This window comes from Pseudopodoces humilis, chromosome 14 (genome assembly GCF_049639895.1).
Source record: "Pseudopodoces humilis isolate 2021_Gansu_Grassland_sample_001 chromosome 14, ASM4963989v1, whole genome shotgun sequence".
Taxonomy (NCBI): domain Eukaryota; kingdom Metazoa; phylum Chordata; class Aves; order Passeriformes; family Paridae; genus Pseudopodoces; species Pseudopodoces humilis.
The window spans coordinates 9517771-9543041 of record NC_142213.1 but is presented as its reverse complement, the minus strand read 5'-3'; the positions used below and the strand labels follow the sequence as shown (position 1 = coordinate 9543041).

The 25271-nt window shown below is 39.3% G+C and overlaps 1 long non-coding RNA gene across 2 annotated transcripts in view; it reads right to left on the bottom strand.

The window, feature by feature from the left end:
* LOC148183151 (uncharacterized) overlaps positions 1-11628 on the bottom strand; it is a 125861-nt gene extending 114233 nt beyond the window's left edge. For both annotated transcript variants that reach the window (XR_015773765.1, XR_015773764.1), the window contains exon 1: positions 11499-11628. This is a non-coding gene — a long non-coding RNA (uncharacterized LOC148183151). The remainder of the gene's footprint in view (positions 1-11498) is intronic.
* Between the last annotated feature and the right edge of the window lie 13643 nt (positions 11629-25271).

Sequence of the window (25271 nt, the reverse complement as noted above, 5' to 3'; positions counted from 1 at the left end):
GCAGTATTAGGCAGAAGCACGATTAACACAACAGTGCCAGGAAAAGCAAGCCCTGAGGAGGAGCTGTGGTGATATTCACCCAGAAATAAGAAAAAGAAAAGGCATCATCTACAAAAGGATTGGGAAAAATTGAGCACAAAACAAAGTGGGAATCCTTGCTAAGCCACAGATGCAATTCAAAATAGTGGAGGAGATTTAAAATTTTTTAAGGCCTGACTGTGCCAGAGACAGCACCAAGCAGCTATGGCAAGTCTTACTCCTGTTGCCTTCTATAGTCACTAATTTCTGCCCTGTGCTTGCAGCTTTTGTGCCTATGACTATTTCCTGAGCAAGAGAAACTTTGAACAGATTATGAAGGTCCCCAGAACATCAAGACACTCACACCTATAGGCCACACAGAAACCCAGTGGGGAACACCCCTTCCAGGACAAGTCACAGCACAGCACTGGCATTGAGGAGCCCTCACACAGGAGGTTCTTCAGCAGGGACAGGACACTCACAAGTTGCTCAGACTCTCTCCACCACCCCATTTAAGGGGGTAGACTGAAAAACTACATAACCAGATGAAAAGTCCCTTACAGCCTACTCTCCAGCATGTATGGGTCAGTTACTTATTTCAACTGATTTCAGACACAATGTAAATCCAAGGGGAGCATTTTACCCAGAGCCATGGTTTCCACAAGGCAGAAGATAAGGGTAGGACTGTGTGCTACCAAAACTACCTGGTACAGCTCCATGAGCTGATGCAGAGCCACATCCACCCACACACCAGGATTCGCTTGTGGGGCATCGCACGTGAAGCTGCTCAGCTCTGGAGTAGAACCGTGTGTGGAGCCCTGCTTGTGCGTCACAGGGCTTTGCAGAAATGTTTTCCTTTGGTTCCAATGTGTTCAATATGGGTTTGACATGCTGAAATTTCATGCTGAAATGAATCTAGACATCCAGAGCAGAGCCTTTGACAAAAGAGCTCAGCCCAGAGTCACGCACAGCTGGGACAGTCGTGTAATTTGCAGATGTGAAATGCAGAGTTTGTTCTATACAACAAAGTACACAGGTATTATTCCTTCTTTGTTCACCACACAGCACTCTGGACATGGTGATGCTTCGGCAGCTTCAAAAGACTTGGAAGCACAGGAGAAATGAAGAACCAAACACACATTTTTGCCAAACACTCTCACCAATGTCTCACTGAAGTGCTAACAAAGCTAAAAAGATGTGGCCCTCTTGGAACACTACAACTTTACAAATGATTACCTGATCTTTATGAATTTGAGACAAATCCCACTGCTAGCAAGGCAAACCAAAAGAAAAAGAACTTTTCTTCTTCCACCCATCCCCAAGAAACTAATAGGGGGAAAGAGCACTGCTTTAAGGGTCAAGATTCTCCCTGTTCCCAGGATATTTCACTAAAAAATAAACTTGCTAAGCCAAATTGCCCTGTACCATGACTGAAACTCGTTTTCAAAATAAAGAGCATCTTGGAATCTATTTTTTCTCTCTTTTTGTAAGAGACAAGCTATGCTAGGTATAGCTATTACTGACAAAGAGCTTTTAACCTTTTAACAGGAAATGATCATGACTGATTTCTCAGATGTCACAAATAGTCAAATGGTCTACTTTACCTGAGAAACCTTTGAAATACATATATTTCCTCAAAAATCATGCTTCAAAGGAAACTTGTGAAAAGAACATGTGAAAGAAGGACAGAAGAATTAGCACACTGACTTAAATATGTCCTCTGGTTTTCTCTAACATGAAAAAATCCCTTTATATTATCCAGTTTTCACCATAACCATAGAATTGTAACCCAGACTGGCCCTGAGATATTCTACACTGTGGTATTAAGAATACCTCACATTACTGGCTATCATAGCTACACAGAGTACTTGGGCTTCCTGCAATCTGAATTCAAGGTAGTAATTTACTCAGACAATCCCATACCCGTGACTTCTGTTGTTTATTTCTTAATTAAAAGGTAGATTGAATTTTCAATGCTTTCTTTTACAGAAAAGAAGAAAAAGATAGAATGATTACAGATAAGAGAATGCAGCATAATTACAGAGAGCGTGGTAACTGCATTTGTAAAGTGTTTGAGGATCACTAGATGGTAAGCACATAATTTTTTATAGCAAGACATAGCATGAAACAATGGACCCTCATTAAATATAGAAAACATGTTTTCCTAGTCTGTTGTTCCCCCTTTATTTCTATTTCCACAATTAATTTAGGTGGAAGCTATTAACTGACCCATTTTCATCAGGATTTTACATCTTTCAGCAGGTGAGCAAACATAAGAAACATCTTTTTCTTACAAAAACCGTAGGTGATTCCTAACTTCATTTTTATGTGTCTACACTTCAGCAACAGTTCCACTTAAGGATATTTATGATTTATCACGTTACAACAGGAATCCCAGCTATCCTCATGGATAGGCAGGTAATGAAAATGTTTTTCCACTCCTACAGCTCCTGCAGAATCCCATTCAGAGGGACACTGGAGAACACACTGCGGGAGGGAGCTGCTCCCTGCCTCGGACCACGTCCTTCTGACAGTCAATATTTGGTGGAAAAGACTAAATATTTAAACTTCTGCTTGCCTCTCTCCAGGCATTGGCATCCAAGAGGAGCTCTGCTAGATGCACACACCAGCAAAGGGCTTCGACAGCCCCATTTCAGGATCTGGGTGTTTGTGCCCACTAGATGGTGCAATGGAATAAAAATAAGGGCTGAGAACTCCACTGCTTAATGTCCGCAATCCTTCAAAAATCTGTTCCAAGGATTCTTGGTTCTCATTCTAGCTGATAAACACAAAAAATACTATATAACCATGTAGTTTTATACTTCCAGTACTGACTTATTTTGAAAATTCTGCCACTAAAGTACATTAAATACTAATATTCCTTCAATGTCATTCACAATACTAATATGAAAAATAAAATAAAACCTGTGAAATGCGTATTTGCTTTGCAAAGTATTTCAGGAAGCATTTTATTGCACTGACAGCTGCTACAAGAGGAAAAAGGGACCTTCAGCATCCCTGTAATGAAGCGTGAGGATACATTTCATTTTACTGTTTTCTGGCACTGCAATACATGCTTTCCCTATGCATGCACTGGCTGGAAGCACAGGACCCCCATGAGTGACCACCTTAAAGCTGCCCCTGAGAACAAAGGAATTGAAAAGGAGTAGAAATCAGAAGGGGATAACTCGAGCTCAGATATGGCACTGCCCTCCCCAGTGAACTTGTCTCTCCCCATGCCTGAATATTTAATTCACTGGTGTCACTTCTCTTTAACCAGTTCTGAAATTACACTTTTCTTAATTCTACTCAGATGGTGAAGCCCACCTTGTGGCAGGACAGTCCTGGCTTTCCAGACCTGGCACCAGAGGGAAACACGCTCTGGCTTTAGGCTCACTGTCCTGAGCAGGTGGCTTTGCAGGAGCCTGGGAGCTGCTCCATGCACACTGTAAGCCACACCACCTTGCCCAGTCTGATGGCAAATTTCACATGCAAATCAAAGTAATATCTTTCTGAACTACAGCAGAAGATTCAGAAAACACAAAAATTCTGAAGCTGACAGCTGTAGCTTTTATTTAAAAACATCTTCCTCAAAAACAGTCAGAACATGGCTGTGAGAAACCTTTGCACCTGTAGCTGCTCCATTCACACTCTGATTGGTTCTAGCTGCACAAATTTCTTTAGGAGCTTCTTTTCAGTTAATTTCCTCATATCCACAAACTTCACTGGAAGAGTACCTGGCAAGTATTATGTATTATACCACATCCTGGTGTACTTCTGCTTACTGTACCACCAGAGCAAGAATTAATAAACTAGGGCAACAATGATCATTCTTAAAAGGTGACCTGGCTTTGAAGCCTGCTTTTCTTCCAGCTGGCTTTATCTCGACTGCCTCATCCAAAATCCCATTTGTCACTAGAGGGCACTTCAAACCAAGCTGTCATTTCATATTAGTGCAGTGTACAAACGTGGAGGGCTATACTCAGCCTACAAAAAAGTGGCTCTGGCTCCATGCAAGCATGCACAGCATATCCAATATAACTTTTCTTATGTTAGACAGACATGAGTTTTAACAAAAAAAGTTTCCTATGTTTGGAGAGCAAAACTGAATCCAGACATCTTTCTGGCAACTAACAAAGCTGTAGGGAGAAAAAAATGGCTTGTTTTGTTTAACATAATTTGCATCAAAAAAACCCAAACCAAACCTTTGCAGTCATTGCTGCTTAACAGATTCTGTCCTACTACATTAAGCAGTGCTTTTCTTAGCTTTTAACTTCTGCATTTCAGATATTAAAAAATATGAATTAGATACGAAAACAGTTTGAAATTAGTCCTACTGAAAGGAAAGCCTAGAACCAGTCAAGTGCTACTAATCTGTTCATGTTAGGTAACTGATACCCTGACAAGTTACTCACCAAAAGCTGCCTTAGTTCTTGAAAACTCTAGGTCAACCAGTTTGGCCCCATGTATTTGATGTCATATTTGCCAAACCCTTTAAAAGCTTGGAGCACAAGTGCATGAATGCCCCACCCAAGGTGTGTCCCAGACAAAAGCTAAGATTCGAGGAAAACAAAGATAATTTTCAAAGTCAGAATAACATTTGACCTCTTGTCACTACATGAAAAAGCAGTTAATTAATAAATTTGATTGACAATACGGGAATATTTTCTAAGACCACCTATATTCTACAGCTGTGTGATTCATAAGCCTCTGGTTTAGCAGTTGTTTTCAAGGCAATTAAAACATCAGTATTTGCAAAAATTTTAAAACATGCATTGTAGTCGATGAAGACCTGGAAACAAGTTGCAAAAAATGTACCCTAAGTTCCTTTAGGATATTTTAAATGACTGTTCAGTATCAAATTTACAGGACCTTTGCTTCCTAATACCACTAGGTTACACTCAGGGGTAGATTCAAATTAAAATTAGCTTCTACAATACCTGCTGCTGCCAACACAGCTTTCATCAAATTCAAAACCAGTTTTATTCTATGCTGTCTGACAGTGTCCCTTTATGAGCTGCCTGATCACAAGTAGGAAACAGAGGAATTCCAGGCAAGGAGACAGCAGTCTGCTGCCCCAATAAGGCTTCATTACAATATGCAACTGCGTTTTGCTGTAGAAAACCTAATTCCAGCTCCAAATTAAGTCATTTTAACCAAAAGGAAAAAAAAAAAAAAAAAAACAAAAAATGACTAAACACACAACACTCACAGTAAGATGTGAAATATTTTCTATATAATATCATAGAAATAAAACATAATTTTGTGCAAAAGTTTGCCAGTTTGCAAATTGGAGGCTGCTGGAAAGGGACAGCTAGAGTTGCAACTGGAGGGGAGTGCTGTCCTGTCAGTGCTTAAGTGCAGCACTGGCAGTGAGCTAAGAGGGGCTGCACTGGCTGCCAGGACTAACATGTCCATTGAAGCTAACCATTTCTTATCTCAACAAAAAGAGAGCAGAGATGAAAAATCTAAAATTTTGATCCAAATTTGAACCAGACCTTATTTGCAGTTCAAAGCTGTCTAGCAAACTACTGTCTTCAATTTCTGTTCCTGTTTGTGGCTAACTCTATGAGAAAGAACATCAGAACAGACTACAGAAAATTACCAAATTATTCTGGAAGATCAAAGATATTGATATCTTTCAAAGAGAAATGTTTGTTCCCATAACTTTATTTCAGATAATCACTTGTCATTAGAGAAAAAAATCTCCCAGTAGATGAAAACCTTGCAAAAGATGAATCCTTTAGGCAAAGCCAAAACCCTAAACCACTCCAAGAATGACTTTGCAGATACATTTGTGATCTCATCATGGCTATTTAAGCTGAACCTGTAAATTACCAAGTCCTTAAATTTCGGAAGGAAATCAAGGAACAATAAAAATTGATTTAGTCATATAAATACTGGAAGTAATAAAGGCTTCATGAGAGGTTTGACCTTCTGATAAACTGTGCTGCTAAATGATTCCTAGTATCAGAGCAGTGATAGCACAGTTTGGTAATTAAGAGATTGCTTCTATAGCGTTTCCATGGGTAAAATATTTCACTCACTGCTGTCCAAAGTCAAGCTTTTGGGAGAGGAGTCAATACACTTAAAGGGATCAGTCCCACATATGTTCTTTCAAGAGTGCATCTATCCAAAGGATGCAGTGATTCCTCTGATGTGACTCAAGTATGCAAACTGATAAATCCAGTTGACTTTACTCTTTTAAAATTTAACTTAAAATCCCTGTGGCTACTAGATTTTTTACAACACTGTCACACACAGTGGTCGAGTATAGAGGTGCTTCACAATCTCTTACATGACTGGTTCTATTATCTGCCTATTACAAGCCCCACATCATCTTCTTGACAACATCAGAAAGAAAAATGTTGGAATTTTCTTCAGAGGGGGAAGGGATTGGAATAGGAAAATAAAAAATCAGAAATTTACACCATACCATGATGCCTGACCACTGTCATAAAATCAAGATCAAAAGCCTTCCCAAAACTCTGCTGTTTTTCTAGTCAGGCTGTTTACTGTTGTTGGTGGAATCTGAAGATAAGAGTAGGAGAGTGAGAGCAGGTCACTTACAGAAGGCTTTCCCTGCCATCTTTGGGGCTGTTTGAGCCTGCCAGCAGAGCCTGTTCCATCCTGATGCCCTCCCAGCTGTACATGCAGCTGTGCCACTGTCTCAGCGAGTCCAAGTCTTACAGCCACTTCCTAATTACAGAAATTATCAACCACCACTTAAAAAAATCCAAAGCAGCACTTAGTTCAAGATCCATGAAATTTCCACTGTCTGTACCCAGATGGCAATGTGAAAACTAGAGCTGCTCCTACCAGAGTTAATCCTCTCCCAAAGCAATACTGCAGTGCAGTTACCAGGAGTTACAACTAACTTCAGCTACTGAGGCACTTTAAAAATGAGCCTTAGGTTTTTCACACTCATTCTTTCATGTTTGTGAATCACTCTGGAGTTGACTGCAGATATCTGACCTTAGGAAGGGCACTTTAGAGCATTTATGATGTGTTAAATAACACTGTACAGACATGCCAAGCCATAGACTTTCTGTGCTGCACTAGCAGGAAACTCCAGAGCGAGTAGCAAAGCCCTAACACTATTTCTTCCTCTCATTCAGCACTTACCTGCCTGCCTTTGGTATCAAGAGGCTTTTGGAACAGAAACCAACCACCAGGACAAGAGCAAGGCAGAAACTGCTGCCTTGCAGCATTTCAAGCACATTTTACTTAGATTTTAGTTTTTCATTTTAAAAAAAGTTCACACAAAAGCTTTTTGCTTTTAAAGAGAAAATAAGCACACAGAAAGGCTGTTTGAAGGCCACAGGAGAATACCCCACCGAAAGCAACTGTGGACCATACGTATTTACTCAAACAAGGCTGTAGCTATGTAAGGCCTTTCAGCCTGGGATTTCAAAGTACTGGTCCCCATGGTGAGCATTGCACTCTGCAGTGTTTCTTCAAGAGCATCCCCATTTGAGCTGCTTGGTTTATAACATGAAATACCTTAAATTTAAAATGTCTTCATATCTGCTTTAATAGTTTTTTGTAACAGAGGCACACAAGCTGCATCTACTGCTGGAAGTAATAACATAACATTCCACTAAATTTTGACTTCCATTACAATCACTATGACAAATATTTTCCTCTGTGTTGTAGTAAAAATATTTAAAGATGTCTTTAAAATCAGGGATAAATATAAAATAATTCTGCAGATAAACTCAATCCCTCTATCCCACATTAGTTTAACACCAGAAAAAGTCCCAGCTGACTTGAATTGTCTGCTGGACTGAAATAAACTCCAGAAGCCCAGGAACAGGTCAAAATCACAAGATTTGAACTGACCATTAAGAAGAGACAAAGTTTAGTAGAGTGTCCATTACAGGACTGCAGACACTAACCTAAATTTCAGAAGGAAAAGAAAAAAAAAAAGGAATTGTGATTATACTGGCCAGTTACTGAAAATTCAAAGGTATTATAAGACATCTCAATTCCTCTACCCCCTTCAACACGAACAGCCATGGCAATGTGTCATTTAATTTCCCTCGGCCTTGTTTTTGCTGCTGTGGATGATACAAACTTTTAACACTTGTCCACTTAGCAGGGTGCCCTACATGGCCCAGCACCTTTGGCAAGTATGGGCAGTTTGTTTTGCTAGACATTTGTCACACGTTGCCCAAAGGCTGCTTCCCACCAGGACATTCCTTCCGAGTGAAATAGTGTCTAATGCCTCCCCCCACAAATTGCAGGGCAGAGATGCTGACACCCCAAGCTGCAGCTGCTGCAAGGCCAGCTCTGCAGGCTGTGCACAAGGATGGCCTGCATCAACCAGACCTGGAGGAAACCTCCATGCTAGCAACTCTGAAGAGTTTCAATTTCTCACAGACTGAAGGATCAAATTTAATTATGGCTTTCCCTTCCTCTGATTGTGTATGTGGGCAGCTATATCTAGAGCTCAGTTTTACTTGCTAAGAAACATTCAGACTTCCTTAAGGGATATGGCCATTTAACAAATTAACCTTTTTTTTTTTTTCCACTCTCCATTTTTTCCTTTTTGTCTCAAAAAAATAAAAATCTTCAAGACATGTCAGAGCATGTCATGGCCACTTAAATTCCTCTGACATGCAGACCAATAATAAAACTGCTGTATAATGTGCAACATCAGAGTGATTTATGTGGAAATCTAAATGGATCCACATGGAAAAAGCAAAAACTGCTAAGGTATCATACAGGTAATAGAAATTGCACAGACTTAATGTAAAATATGAATAAACAACTATTAGAGGCTCAGCAACAGCAATAAAAAGATGCAAAAAAATCCCAGAGGTCACATCATGTGCTCTGATGTACTAAAAGTGGGTTAACTTTCCCAAACTGGGAAAAGGCCACAATTAACCTTTTAAAACACTTTTTTAGAAGTCTAAGTATAGAAAAGCATCACAGGAGAATTGGTTGGGGATTTTTCTTGGTTTTGTTTTTTTTTTCCATGAAGAATGATTTGAAGCATTATTTCTCATGTGATTTCAGTGGACTTTTGATTAATGCTGTCAGAAAAATAATGCAGGAATACAGTACCTTAATGTTTCCAAGCTTTACAATTTTGTTTGAAGAACTGTACTCTACGCTATTTTTGACAGGCAAAAGGACCAATATATGCCAGAGAACCTACACTATTTGTTAACAGAATAAACATCCATGTAACAGATCTGTAAATTAAACACAGGAGAAAAAAAATTCCCCAGCAGTTACTGAGTTTCAGATGAAAATATCTGTAACCCCTCTGTGCTGGGGCATACCAGGTGTGCTCAGGTATAAAATAGAGGTGAATCACATAAGCTGTTTGTAGTTCCAGGTATGCTCCAGACCTGAATGACCTTGTAGTGTGGGGTGAGGGGATGACATGATAACAATAACACACAACTGAAAAAAGTCACCAAACCATCAAATCTACTGACTGACTCCACAGCTCCAGCACTGGATCTTTTTTGCCTCAAGATAAAAGAATTTTATTTAGACTCAGAAAACTGTTTGCAACTGTTTGTCAACTTTCAGACCCTGGAAAACTCCCACCCCTGAACTCTCTTCCCTCTCAACCAACCAAGTTTCATAACTTCTGGATTCAGGCAAAACAATTTGCAATGAACCAGCAGCACATCACATTCTAATCCTCTTATTGTGAGTTGCATCTACTACCAAGCCACACAGAGAAAACCCCTGAAGTCACTGACAGTTAAACTAAGAAAACTTAGCAGAGATAAATACTCATTCATTGTAAATTACAAATGTAACAGTAACACAATAATTTTCAATACTATTTTTAAGACAATGCCAGAAGTACTCTCAAGACCTTCTGGGTTTCCAACTGAGATGGCACAAAATACTAAATTCAGCTCCACAACTATTGTTACCACACAGCTACTGGCAGTGGTTTAGGCAAAGTTGGCTTCACAAGTGAGCATCTCTTACCTTATGTGTACACAGTAAAACTGAAAACAGAGGCAGAGATTTTCTTTGTCTTGCTTACCTAGCAATGTTCAGTTAGTTTTGGGAAGTTAGTACCTTACAGTTATGGACAAATACACATTTACATTTATGCTTCCCAAACTCCTGAAGTTTGGGAATTATTACCTTTATTATTATTAATAAATTATTATTAATTTATTACCTTCTCTCAACAGAAATCTGAGTCTGGAAAACTGGCTCATAAAGGCACAACAGTCTGAAGGCTGAGGAGTCTATGTTAAGGCTTGAAGCAGTTAGAAAAACAAATTTTAAAAGCCTTTTATCACAGTATCTTTTATATTGTCCACGTAAGCAGGCCAGCACAGATACTCTTCATAATTAGAAGCAACCCAAATAAACTACTTAGAGGAAATGAGGAATTGTTGCTAATCAAAACACATGGGCTGCTTTGACTAAAGTCTGAACTTCTTTATCTTGAGATTACATCAATCCCCACTACAAGATACCTTTCTTAAAGAGGAACAAAATACTTGAGACATTATATTTTATTAGGAAACATTCCATCCCACACATTTATTTTCTTTTCTTCTCAAATGTTGATAAGGCCAGATACACTATCTGTACCTTCAGGGTCTCCTGGCAGAACTACAATACCTAAGAATAATAATCAGCCTAGGCTCAATTATAAGTGCATTAAAAAAAAAAAAAAGCCACAATCATGATTTATCTTTACCCAGACATACACACCTCAAAAGACTCAATTAACCTAATGAAAAAGCCCTGCACATTTTCAAGCTGCCATGTCAGAAGTTTGACTTTATTTTCTGAAGTTTGTTTAAGGTCACCAAATGGTCAGATCAGTTTATTACCAAGACATCCCAAGAGTACATAGGCCCAGAATTGCATAGTTAATCCTCTCTCCTCACATATTTCAGCTTTATCTGTGACATATAAGGTAAGAAAATGGTACAGAACACACAAACCTGACCCATAAAATACTTGCTACTTTTTGAGAGACAGAAAATTGCTATCAAATCCCTTTGAGTCTGAAACACGGTTTGTTATTCAATAGCCTGAAAATATTAACTGTATTATTGACCTATAAAACTTATCACATCCCATTTAATGAAAGAGCTCTAGTTACTTAATCTCTGTGCTTCCTACACATGCTTAAAACTTTTAACTAATATAAACTAGTACAGGACTTCTGATTTTAATGAAGGTATGTTAGGGAGCTTCATTTTTATAACAGTATTCATTAAGTGTTACTAGCAATAACTATTCCAAAATATAAACAAATATTTATTCAATAAGCAACTAAACAGGTCTAACTACATATTTTAAATAGAAAATGAGAATATTTCTATTTAAATTTTAATTTTTTACTAAGAGACTTGTAAGAGTGTTTTGTTTCCTAGTGGAAGAAAGTAAAGAGAAAGCCCATCTGAAAAATTCTACATTATTCACATACTCTTTGAAACACACAGAAAAGCTGAAACCCATTATTGAGCAGAACTTACTTTGTAGCAGATAATGCCTTAAACAAAGATGCAGATGCACTCGAGCACTCAGAAAGACTAGCTTCTCCTAAGTGAAAGCAACCCCCAGGGAGTGAGAGAAGAGAAACTTTTGATCCCTTTGAAATACAGATTATCACTTAGATTTTCAGCTGCTGCAAATCTAGGTGGCACAAGTGATTTCAATTCCCAATGACTTTAAAGAGTTCATTTGAATTACACCAGCTGAAGACATTCCTGTAGATATATTTACTTATGGAGACCTCATGCAGTAATTAATTTAGGCAACGATGGGCCTGCCTGCACAGCTGTAAGTCAGAAGCCTCTCAGCCACCACAGGGAAGGCCAGGAACTGGAGTCATTTGTGCAGTTCAGTTCCTGCTTTGTGCATGTCTTGATTGCTTAAAATCAATGCTTCTCTTGCAATGTAAAAGCATTATTCCATTTCTTCAGAGAACTACATAACAAAAGAATGCATAGAAATTTTAAATAGATCTCACCCCTCCACACTGGAAGCTAAAGATGCATTGTAGACACCACAACAGAATGTTCTAGGAGATATAAAGCCTCTGTATTGCCTCTGGGAGGTTGCCTGGTCTGGTTTCATGCACCTTGCCAAAATTCCTTGCTAGGAATGCAGCTGCCCTAGGCTTTCTATGATAAAAGTGACTTCAAGAGTGTTTGGTTTGCTCCATCAGATGGCCCTGGTATTCCTTACTCTGAAAATAATTTTCTTGTTTTCTTAAGTGACTTCAGTGAAACTCAAAACACCTAGGTGCTTTTAATGCTTATATGAAACCATACAAATCAAACTAACACAAAAGATGCTTTGTTACATTTCAATAAACAAGACATCTGAGGCTGAGTGATCCATTCTGCCTGAAATTTTCCTGATGCAAATGAAAGAGTTGGGGTATTTGTATGACATGATTAATGTTAGCCTTGATCTGATCAGATGTAACTGAAAACAGAATTTGGCCTACAGCTACAAAGTATTCAAGTTTAAAACCCTAGCTTTATCCTCCCAGGCAGTCTGCAAAGCACAAATGCAGTAACATGTAGATTTGGCAAACAATGTACTGCTGGAGAGGGAAATGTCCCAGAGCAGCCTGCAATAACAAATTGTCACTGTTCAGGCTAATAAGAACGAGCACTTAACAAAGTTGACGTGGAGAACTAGACTGATCTTTACATGGTAGCAGGTGACAGCAGCGACAGAGACGTTTATGGAATTTGGAACAGTACACGGAACAAGGGGACCGCTGTTCCTCCCACTGTGAGAGTGCCTTAGGCTGTACACAGAAGCATCAGGCTTTAATCTCCTCCATATTGCTCAGAACTGAGACCATAATCAGTATTAGATGAAGAGGTATTTTCATATTTATTTATATTCTGGATGGCAGATAAACACATCATTTGAAGCCTTAGAAATCAGATGTACTGGGGTTTTTGTGCATGTGTCACCAAGCATTAAAGAAAAGTATCTCTCACTAATTTGCTAAAAGCTATGCTAGGCAGTTATAAAACAACTTTATAATCACCTGTTTATGGTGACTGCTCCTTCTCTCTTTGTTGCTACATCCCAGATAGTACCGACAGCACAATATCTAGTGGGATCATCATTCTGCTACATACCTAGAGTTCATCTGCTTGCTTTTCTCTCACAAGCAGCAAGCCAAGACTTTGTTTCACTCATTTCTCACCCATGTTGTCCATTAATTTCACTGTCTTTATACAGCAGAATAGAAGAGTCAGAAAGAACCTTCATTACCACAGAAGACTTGAAAAGACCATCACTCCTTAATGTCTGAATGAGAAGTTGAAAAAGGATAAGGATGAGAATGTGGGATGGGGGAGGAATATTTTGTTCATGGTTAAACATGCACAAATGGAATGGCTAGAAGTTATAAATATTTGCGTTTTTTAACAGGGTGCTCAAAGGCATTTTGAAGATAAATGCAGACATAAAACGCATGCTTCGAGGAGCTCAAAACCCAAACATTCAATTCTGGACAATGTTCAGGACGATGCTAGACTGTCCTTCACATTTCCCTAGAATAAAAAGACCCTTCTTAACTGCTAGTATGTCCACAAATTAGGAGTTGATCTCTTGTGCTGCCCCTCTGACCTGAGCTAGTGAATGCAGCAGAGTTGGATACAGATGTTGTACAAGGCTCTCCCTCAGTGTGTCTGAGGAAACCACATGGACTGCAAATCTCTGAGTGCCCTCTGAAAGGCTGACCCTGTAAGCCAGCCTGAAGGGGCCTGGTTAGTGCAGAATGCTTCTCTTGCACCAATACAGAATGGGATACCTGTCCTTTCAGGTCTGCTTCCAATTTACTGATTTGTACATCACCAAATCATCTTGATCCAGAAAGACTAGTGTGGTGGGCTTCTGCTGGGTCTGAGAAACTGAGTTTCTCTCCAGAGTGGTGTCACTCCCAATTACATTCTCTGGAACACACATAAAAAAGTTCCTAAATTTATGCCAACAGGCATTTCCTCTTTCTCAGGGCTGGTATTCACATTTCTTCTTGGACCAAAAGTTAAGTGTCGAGGGTGCCTTTAGCTTAAGAAGATAAGAAAAGCCATAATAATTCAAAGAAAATGTCTCTGTTGGGGCTGTCCCTGCAGGTCAGGAATGCATGTTTAGAGAAGAACATGATGCAGTAAGCCCATATCATCACTTTTCAGTCATGATAAACTGATAAACTAAAGGCTTCTACTAGTCAGTGGTTCAGGGGCCACCAGAGCAGGAGGTTGTCTTTAGACCACTTTGACAGCAATGGATTGATCTTTGAACACAATAAGTTTAGTATGAACTCAACAGGCTTAGTACTAGAGTTAGGAACAGATCTGGCATTATTCACCATGCCAGTATGCATTTTAATTGACATTAATATTTTCTACCTAATCTGCAAACACCAACTGCAGAGGCTGTATTTCACCTCTTAATGCAAGTGAACAACAGATAGTTACACAGCTCACCTTGACATTGTTATTTGGAGGTTGTTCATAATCTTTCTTGCTCAAGAGTTCACAGATCTGTAGCAGAAGAGTTTTCATCACCACATGCTCTTAACCAGCAACTCAAGCCCCTGAGAAAATAAAACCTACTTGGCAGTTCTAAAGAGCCATGACTCTCAGATCTTCCCCGGGCTCAGTGACGCGGTACTGAGCGCACTCAGCACACAGAGGAAGCACAGAGTGCCAGCGTAGCTGGTCACAGGAGAGCTTGCAAAACTGAGGGACAGCACTAGCTGCCCTCCAGATGTATTTCCTTTGCTGTGTGGATTCCTATAAGTACTTCTGCTCTCAGTTTAAGAGGAGTAAAGGTCATGTTTGCCTTGGATTAATTTTAAGTTTGGAACAAGGAGAGCAAATTGCAGTCTCCTCCTTTCACTCTATTTCCCTTTGTCACAATCCCATGCACACTTACCAAGTCTGACAACACTTAGCATGGTTCCTTTCTCCCAGCACTTCAGCAAGGGAACTTTTGAGAAGAATGCCTGACACAGGTACCTCCAGCGTGGGAGCATTAATGCTGTTCACTTACACACTGCCCAGGTGGTGCCTTCTGCATGAGTGCCTGAAAGTCACTCACAGCTGGCTGTAGCAAACTTTGATAGATCTTAGTGTCCCTTCAGACATTTGTGATGCCTTCATTAGCACTCACTGCCTGCAGAGAGAAAACTGCCTGCCCCTGGTTGATACAGAAGATCAAAACAGATGACAACGCCAAATCTTTAGAATGTCTCTATTTCTGCCATTAATTTAGATGATCTCTGAGTAAATACAAGCCTGGAAAATATATATTAATTGTAACTTCAGCGAATTCTGTTGTGAGATAACAGAGATAACCTTTTTATTTTCCAGCTTCACCCATGTGTTGAAAGTATTTAGAGGAATTTAACATTCTTGAATTATTTGGGCTCCTTATTCTTATAAATATTTATACTCAGCATGAATCCAAGAGAGTGTCTCCATCTAAAAATAGCATACTGACTTGTGGCTTTTCAAATATGAGAAGTCAGAGCATCACAAACTAAATACAGCAAGTGTGTGTAATTATCCTCATTAAAACACTTTGAGTGGAAAATTTTCATTACTCTGGGATATAAGAGAAAGCAAGGCAGATATCCCCTGGATCTTGGTTGCAAGACACTTTTATGAAGTCCATGTAAGCCTGCATTTCTAGTAATTTGCTCAGACTTTCAGGGACTTGCTTCCAGCCCTGAAGCTACAAGCTATCCGTGCAGAGCTGAGGCAGATGCATGGCCACTTCCTGAGTAAATCCCTGGAAAATTACTCCATAGGTTTCTAGGAGGCTAGTGGGGAAACTCTGGTCTGGACTTCCAAATGGCAGAGTTGGAATTTGAAGAATCCTATGTCAAAGTTTTAAGCAGGACATTTAAAGCTCTGGTGTTCCACTACTTCATTGTTTTAAAAACAATTTGCTTGACTACAAGCTGAGTATTTGTTGTTTCCACTCAATGGATTCTGCCTACAAGTGGGATCTGGAAGCAGAAGTATAGATGAAAACATCACTATCCCCTAGTTACAATTTATCTAATATTTGTAGCCCTCGAGAGAGAGTGGACATTTTATTCTTATTCTTCTCCCTTCCAGTTCAGTTTTAAAGCCCAAATCCTCAGCACACATTTTCTCTCCTACCCATTTAGACTTTTTCCTTTTCCCCTCCAAACACCTTCCTGATGTTTCCCAGTGAACCCAGGACGTTTCTGTCCTACTGAATGAGAGGGACCACAATCCTTTTTATTTCTGCTCTGAATGAAAGCACAGCAGGAAAGCACAACATTCCTCTGGTAATGTTTATGCAGCTGTGAAAGTCTTCTAGAGGGAGTAGCAAAATTGCTACCACCTGAGTCATTTTATCACCATACCCAAAGTACTGCAGAATCTGTGGCCTCCACTGCCTGAGCTGAGTAGAGCTGATAATGCACACCGAGTGAAAACCTCCAAACTCTTGCTCCCTTGTTTAAAGAATGTAAAATAAAATACAAATTAAAAAAAAAAATAGAAATTGTGCATCAATTCTTCTTACTAGGAAATAAATGCTTTGTTAAGCTTCTGGTTCTTGTCCTTTTTCAATCCATGTTGTACGAAATGTACTCAGTTTGTCTTTCCTCTGGATAAGGTGTCTGTGCAGTAGATGGACACTGGAGCACAGATACTTATGGAATGAGTGAGGATAATTAAGTGACTGCAATTTAACAGCTTTAACCTCTAATATACTTCCCCTCTAAGTACTTAATCATAAACGTAATCTTCTTGGTAAACTACTCTCTCTTCCATTTTCAGGATGTCAGGCTAGTGTTTAAGATTTTTACTGATTTCATTGGCACATACATGTACGCACAGGAAACAAGGCACACACAGTGATGCAGTCACAGTCCTGGTACACATTTACTGTAGTGCTTCTGCTGTACCACAGCTCTTTGGCCTGCAGCAGTAGAGATAGAAGATGGCAGATAAGGAATCCAATTCACATGGCTCCACAATGCCCCTTGAAATAAGAACATTTTCTCATATTCTCACCCATTGTTACACATGCATGATAGTACTTCAAAGGAGGGTGCACTGACAGCTCAACCTTTGAAAGTGTTACTGCTCCTATTACTGGGCTGCTAACACTGCAGGGGAAAACATTTTAATGACCTATTCATTAAATCTTCTTAGTTAATTTCATGTTAGTGTGAATGCATGAAATTTAAATGATCTCTTTTTTTTTTGAATCTTCAGAGTAAGAAACATCACCCCTTCCTGCACTTGCTGAACCAATTCAGGCTCCAAATGGTTAAGCTCTTACAGGGAAAAAATAAAAAAAGCATTTTTTTCCTTCTGGGCTTCCTCACTGTAGTTGAAACTGAAAACAGAAGGGCCAGAATACCACAATAAAGGCTGCTCTTTACCGTCTTTTTGAACTGACTAGAAGAGACAGGAAGATCAAGAAATCCTGAGAGAGATAATAAAAGACAAGCACTTGAAAACTGAATTGTGATGTGGCCACCAGAAATACCACTCTGAGAAACAAAAATACTTGTAAGTGTATCCCTAGAGGATGGACTGCCAAACTCTGGCTCAGCAGCTCTGCTGGATTTTTTTTAAAACAGATTATGCAAGAATCTTCTGTGAGAACATGGAAGGGAAAAGCAGCAGTGGATTTTGTCAAGCATCAAGCTATCATGAAAATCTAGGAATTACCATATCAGATTAGGCTATGCCTCCTATCAAATTCCTCTTAGCAGTCATTAGCCCCAGATGCTCCAGAGGAAACTGAGACAGTTCTAGTATATCATATTCCCCAGGAGACCTTCCAGCCCTGTTTCTCATAGTGTGAAGCACCAGAGAAGGACTGCCTCTCTGTGTGTTCCAAAGGGCTCCGAGGAAATGCATGTAACTTGGCCCCTGACTGGTAGGTCTCTGGATCTTTTCAGAGTAATTCAGGGCAAGCTCTAGTCCAAAGAATGTTTCATTTGTAAATGTTTTCAATAAAGCAGTGGAAGCCACCCACATCCTGCTGGGACAGCATGGGTTTGTGTTTCTGAGCTCTTGAACAATTTCAGAAAAAAATTATGCACACCAGTCCTTTTAAATGTCTTATCAGGCAGTAAGTGATATTTGGCACAGTGAACTAATTAAGTTTTTAATAAAAAGGAGTCATCCAACTTTTTGTATGAGCACAGAACAGTAGCCCCAACTGAAATGTTTATGCAAGATGAGTACACAGCCCAATTTTTTCCCCATTACCTTTTGAGAGGCAGCAAGGCAGCCTCAGGCAGGCCTCTGTCTCCTTGGGAACATCACTAGGGAGCTGTACCACTTCAGACTCCTTCAATAGGAAAGCATTTCAAAACCAACCATACACTTTAATTACTGGCAATTAGAAATTCCTGGGTTTGTGTGTTTACAGCTGAAAAAATGTTAATGTGCGCCAGTTGTGTCAGAAAGTTTGATTAAGCTCTTTAAACTACATTTGAAAAACTTAAAGCACTCCAAAGACTCTGATCAGAGTATCTAGGGGGGCTTTCCAAAGTGACATGTCAGAAGCCAGAACTGCTTTAATGGTCTCCTCACTGGTCCCAGTGGACCTGAGCAAAGGCACACACCCAACACAGTCAGCAGGAGAGATTTCTATCTGGCACTTTCACAAAGACTAAGCAGCATCTTAATCTTATCTAGGATCACTACCTGAACGCAAACTGGAGTTACCACTGAGGTCCCAGACTATCCCTGATGCCAGTGGGGCTCATAGGAGCAGCTGTGGCATGAGATAAAGGAGAGCAAAACCCCTGCATTCCACTGTATGGGTTAGCTGCTTTTTCAGCACACAGCACAGCTGTGTCAGACATTTTCTTAGAAACTTAAAGACTGCAAGAAACACCAACAATAAGAAAGTAATGTTAGACCAAGTTCATAGGTGAAATACAAAAAGAACAAAAAGTACTTTTTCCTGGCCTAACAGAGATATTTCCATAGACATGTAAAGCTGATGATGAATGCTTGCTACAGAGCTCTCCATGTGTCATAAAATATGAGCAATAAAATAAAGTCAAAGAATTGAAGAGACAAATGACAAGCCTCTGTGCATCATTAATGAATGATGAGGTAGAAAGGCAGAAGATAACCCTCCATGCATATAATAATGATGTCTTTGACTGGTGGTGCTTCTCTATGCCTGCACGTTTAATAGGATGTGTTAGAATTAAAAATTTAAAAATCAAGTCCATGTGCTCCATAAAATATGAGGGGAGAAGCAACTCTAGCCTAAGTTAAGATCTTAGCATTGTACATCCTATTAAAGAAGGAGATGTGTTGATTTATGCAAATACTCATAAATGAAGCATGACAGTATTCTAATTCTGATAACAAACTAAGTTATACAGTCAGTAATCTCATGTCTCATCAAAGGAAGAATTTTCATACCTAGCAAAGAGTCGGCAGTCCACAGGAGACCATTTGTTATTGTATCTAGTGACCTTTCTTCAGCTGCTTTGTACCCAAAGCCACTACAGACCCTGGGCTTCTGTATTATTCCCTGAATAACAGGAATGAGTTCCCTAATATTAGCATTAGTGAGAAGACACTAAGAGTTCATGCTTTGCTCATAACATTGTCCATTGCAAAGGAACTGAGCACACTCGCTCATGAGAGCAAGCCTACATTTTCCAGATCTCTGTAGGACAAGTACTTCCTAGTGGAGAAATGAAATTTCTACATGAAAAATTTATATTTTTTTCCCCCACATCTTTAGGAAGTGTCTTTATGCTGTGCTCTCTCTATTACACTGGAATATAAGGTAATGCTATCCAATCCAGTATTCCTTTACCTGGAGTCAAAGCTGTATATCAAACTTTTTCCAGGGTTATTGACATAATAAGATTAATAACTGTTCAACTCAATGATCTTAAAAGTCTTTTCTGACACAAATGATTCCATGATTCTGTGATCTATTATGTCCCCAAGTGCATCCTCAGCCAAACATACAGCTGAACCTGATGGCCAAATGGGGTTGACAATTGTTTTGCTTTACCAGGCACAAAAAAGCAAACAAACAAACAAAACAAAAAAACCCACAAAAACTCCACATCTTCCAGCTCTAACTCTGTAAATTAAAGCTGTACTGAACAGCAAAGTGACAGCAGATATTTCCTGCCATGGTCACAATATGGGAATGGCTCATGTCCCTCGAAGTTCTTTTGTTTATGTATATTTAGACTTAGGTATTTTGCCAATTCTGCAGCAGTGTCTGCTGCCCACAGGCTGGAGCCTTCAAGGAACATGTGGATTTGAGAAAGATGAGAGATAACTTTGGAAATGTCACATCTGAATGAAACAGTGACATGTTCTTTAGATGCCTGGGATGTGGCTGGAGGGGCACAATGAGGAGTGAGTTTGTGTAGCCACATGATGGGGTGGAGCTGAAGTCCTGGAGAAGAGGCACATCCTAAAACAAGCAACAGACAAAGATCATGCAACAGCTTTTGAAAAGAAAGACCCACAAGCCATCATTATATCTCCATACTTTGATGCATCTTTTTCTAAAAACACCATAACAACTCTCATTGCTCCCCACCAACTTTGTTTGGAGCTAAAAAATAAGGAAAATGTGCTTTAATTAACCATTTGTGTCTCTCAATATCTTCCAGGCTAAGTCTACTCAATTTAAGAGGCAAGGGATTTTCTTTTCTCCCTTTTTTTCCCTTTCCTTTTCCATGCTGCCAGCTGTGCAAATACAACCTGGAATCAGAAGTCTGATGCTCAGAGCTCAAATATCATCACCAATAATAAAAATCAGTAACTGAGGTTTACCTGAGAATGATCCTGTTAGTGTCCCAGACAGAACAGAAAGCCAGTTCACTTTACCACAACTATACTGTCTTTTAATTGCTAGCAATAATAAAAGCTCAATTTTGTTAAGTAAGCAGATATGTCAGACATATGGGGAGCAGGTCTAGGGGGCAAGTGCCATTGTTTTATAGTCATTTCCCTCTCTGTAATGGCATTTAAGAAATTATTTGCAGCATGTAAACTAGAAGACATACATGTGGGCATTGGGTGAGAGACAGATGGACTAAGAAAATACTTGGCTTCTATACAATAAAAATATTAAACCTTAAAGCAAAGATCTTTAAAGTAAGGAACCCTGTCCTGTTCCCCAGCAAAGTGAATGACCAACATTCTAAGGTCTACAAGAGGAAGAATCCACCATCAAAATTTCCAGGAGTAAAAGACCAGATATTTGGGGTTGCACTTGAAACACTCCTGGTCAAAATACAGAAGTTGTAAAGAACTCATCATTTAAAGGTTCTTAGGCAATTTTCCTTATGATTTAGAAATTTCAGTTTTCAAAATAATGAGAAGAACATTACTTTTTGTGTTACATTCTATTCAAAAAGAATGTAAAAGATTCATTCTCATGATTCACAACTGGAAGAGGAGACCCCCCCAGGGGCTGGGAGAGAGAGAAGTACACTGAGTTGTGTGATAAAAAGGTTCTACCCATGCAGCAGGAGACTACATTACACATCTTCCAAATATACATTGCTGCATAGCTCTCACAATGAGAAGCATAACAGACTTCACATCTATGATATGCCTGTACATGGAAAATAACTTTTCCACACAGCCCTGTTCTCACTTTTATTATACCAGTGTCCTAACACTGGACAAGGTGACTTGGCCAGCCCAAACTTTTTGTTTGTGGAAGTGGAAAGCAGGATGAATGCAGTAAACTTTAAATCCAAGGCTTGGTGTCATGGGAGACAAAAAGGCAAACTTCTAATAAAAGGATATTGGAGAATGGTGAGCAAGAACTGTACTGAAATCATATTTTTAAATTATTTTTATCCAGTGGAACGACAGAGCTTGTCACTTCTATGTAGTATAAATGACTGAATAGTTCATATGAACAATAATACCATGGCAGATTGAGGCAAGCCAAGATTTGATTCTTAGCTCTGCAACCAATTCATGCAGATAAATCATTCAAAGTCTTTCTGCTCTGACTTTCCCATCTGAGAAAGGAGATATTCAGCTTAGTTCACAGAAGTGTTGAAATGTTGATCATTTTTATGCACACAGCAATGTGAACTCATTGGGTGAAAGGTGCTTTGGAAGTATTAAATATTCTCCTTGCTAATATGCCTGCTTTCCTCTTCATACTGTTTATGAGTAGTGCTATTCTTTTGAATGAACTTTAGCCCATTAGAATTTGACAGTATAGAATTTACATTCTTTGAAATGATAAATGCATTTAATTTTCTTCAACCAAATATGTTCCAAACCAGCATTTAAGCATAAGACTAATCTCTTTTGTTTCCCATGTCTATTGAGTAAAAACAAGTCCTCAAGTGTTCTGTCAAATTGAGGCCATGAATTTTTTGCAAGAATGAGCAGCAACTGGCAGTTGAACTCTGTGACTTGAAAAAAGTTCTCTTCCAAATCTTGAAGAAACTATCAATCGTTTGGTTGTTATCCCACCAAAATTGATGTAGTATCGACATACACAGGTTGAAAAAACTCAAACAAATATGAAAAAATATATTAATTTCCCATCATAAACTCGATTCTTTCTCTAGAACTTCAATATTCCCTGTTACACCTTGTTCTGACTTTGGAGGGGAAAGCAACACTAATTGCAAGTCTAAATTTGAGGGAAGAGGAATATTCTCTCCTTCACCTTCATCACAGGGACCAGGTTTTCTTCTGCAGTTTTATCAGTTGTGGTGCATTTCTGACATCTACAAGAATCTAATATACTGAAAAGGTCTCTGACCATTTCTGCTGTCTTCCTGTTTTACTCATCAGTAGTAGTTATATTTCTTGTATAATCAGGAGATTGATCTGGGATTTAGAGTGGTTTGTGCAGCCTATGAGCTACATCTCCTGAATTCCTCTGGAGTACACACAGTGTATCCATGCATATTTTACCAATTCTGATCTGAATGTTCACCTTAATAACAAACAACTGCTATAAATCAGTTCTCATGCTATCTGCAATAAACCAGAATGTAACATAAACTGAGCTCACTTAGACTGGTTTTACTGATGTGGTGCATTAGGTCAGAGACTCATCACGAGAGGGCTGCAGTTTGTAATCTGCAATGTTACAGATTATTAGGATTTCATCTGATTTCAAAGACAGAAGATTATCTTCTGCATAGGGTATCAGGAAGGCTCCTTGAAAGATCTTGCCAGCTTTACAATAAAGACAGACCTGATGAACTTCAATGAAACAAATGAAAATGGAAGTTTCTGTGCAAAGGACCTGATGTACCTATGAAACAGCCTGGCACATAGTAAGACTGAATTCATGACCAACATACTTGCAAATATTTCTTGAAACAGTGAATTCTGAGAGGCAAATCTAGGGCTTTTCTGTCTGGAGCAGAAAACTGGAAGAGTTAGTGTATGAAAATCTCCAGTGAACATGCAATGCAACATACAATGCATACCTACTAAAGCTGAGACACCCAAAGAGCCCTCCTTCCCTGATTACCTTATTAAGGTAAGCAAAAATAAAATTCTGCCAAGATGAAAGGTATTGGATCTATTATTGCAGGAATTTAGTTCAGATTAACTTGCAGTTGGCAGCAGCAAATGCTGAGTGTTACTATGCTCAGAAATGGGTGCTGGAGATGCAGGACTGCACCTTGGACCAAGAGTGTGCAAAGGCTTCTCAATTTATGAGATCTCTGAATTGAATAAATGATAAATCACGTATTTAATTCCCCAAAGAAGGCTAAATGTCCTACCTCTCCCTTGGGAACTCATAGGGTTGGGGGTTTTAAGGTTATAGGTTTCTGCTCTATGAATTACCTGAGAAAGATTTGTAGACTGCAGGTAGAAGCACCAGAGGAGAGGACAAAAGCTCAGTAAAAGCAGCATCCAGAATGAAACCACTGGTCTGGGTAAAACATGGTCTCAGGTAATATGTGGACTGACATTCCCAAAGCTACTAAGGAGATCAAGCAGGAAAAAATAATTAGCTACAACCGTTGAGGCTGTAAGGTTCTGAAAGCTCTCAATGTGAAGAGCTGAAAGCAAGAAAACTTGATGCATTTTAAAGTATGTCTCTTCCTGGAACAGGAACATGAGTCCATCACAGATGGTAATGCTAAAAAAAAATACAATAAGGTAAACTTAGTAATACTGTACAGGTGCTGCAGCTCTGTGAAGATGCCATGTTTCCAGTAATGCCTGTTAATCCATCATTTTACATGGAAGTTCCCACTACTTATCTTACTATCATCAGAAAACCATGTATTGATCTACTTACGATCATAATTCCCAATTCAAATCTTTGTCCATTACATCACAGCAGACTGGGGAGGGAGGGAGCCTAGGAAGTACAAGGATAAAAACAAAATAAATCTTCATTTAAATGTCAGAGTAAAACCTTAAGCACTTTATTCTTTGAAACAGAGAAAAAAATGCATGATCCAGATTTTGTGTGCAGCAGTGCTCATATTTTTTAATATCATCTTGAAATCAGGAATAAAACCCAGTATAAACTCATGCAAATAGCCCTAGAACCAGTCTTCCTGACAGGAAAACGTAGACCTGCTGTTTGGTCCATCAAGCCGCCTCTGGAAGTAGTTTAGCCATTTATTTGCCCTGTATTAATAATGGTCAAGTATGAAAGAAATTAACAGCTCACAAAAAGCATAGGAAGAGTAATAAAAACGTTGAAAGACAAAAAAGTTGTAATTTAATCCCTTTAGAGAAATATTCTCCCTGCCCATTAAAATGCTGCCTTTATTCAGTCATTCCCATTAACAAGAAACTCAGCCTGCTGGAGGACGGGAAGGTGGTGCCTCTCCTTCACCTTTCCAGCTAATGGAAGTTTCCCTTTGAACCTGACACCACCACAGAAGCTCTGTGGGCCTGTAGGATTTCCTCACTTCTCCCCTGTGGGCTTCCCATGGAGCCCTTAGATTTTTCTCCTTTTTGGCATCTTTGAGGTTGTGATTCTGTTCCTGCGATCTGACAAAATGATGACCTGGTGTGACTTGTTAAAGGAAAAGAAGCCACTCAATGCCTAATTATACCAGCAAGGAAGTCACGAGTCTGAGTCCCTGAGCAGCCTTGCTCCAGCAGCTCCTTCCCCATGAGCAGCACCAGCAACAGGCTGATCAGCCAAAGTGTTTCTATAACCATGCCAGAAAATACTGCTCAGCCAAAGAGCCTGGAGTTCTATGACATTCACTTTAGTTTAGCAATCTGAAAGCTGAGCCTCCGCTGCCCTAACAA